Source organism: Nestor notabilis, unplaced genomic scaffold, assembly GCF_000696875.1.
Source record: "Nestor notabilis isolate BGI_N333 unplaced genomic scaffold, ASM69687v1 scaffold4765, whole genome shotgun sequence".
Taxonomy (NCBI): Eukaryota; Metazoa; Chordata; class Aves; order Psittaciformes; family Psittacidae; genus Nestor; species Nestor notabilis.
Window position 1 is genome coordinate 16459 of NW_009929653.1, and position 249 is coordinate 16707.

At 43.4% G+C, this 249-nt stretch overlaps 1 protein-coding gene across 1 annotated transcript in view; it reads right to left on the reverse strand.

Moving 5' to 3' along the window:
• Positions 1 to 249, reverse strand: part of LOC104406164 (usherin-like) — a gene marked incomplete at its 5' end in the record, with an annotated part of 112204 nt that overhangs the window by 5490 nt on the left and 106465 nt on the right.

Sequence of the window (249 nt, forward strand, 5' to 3'; positions counted from 1 at the left end):
TATTATAAACTGGGTCCTGACAATATAACTGGTTAGGGGAAACACATCTCAGATGAAATCGCAGAGCCTGGAGGTTAGTCGTATGAAAGGAGCAGGCAAATGCCTCTTGATGGGGCGGGTGGGATGCAGGGAGGAGATAGATAGGATATGTATTTGTCTTGTCAAACTGAGGAAGAAAGTTGGAGGACAGGGTTAGAATTCAAGATAATCTGGAAATAAAACCTGGAAGAGAGCAGATTCTATTCAGCA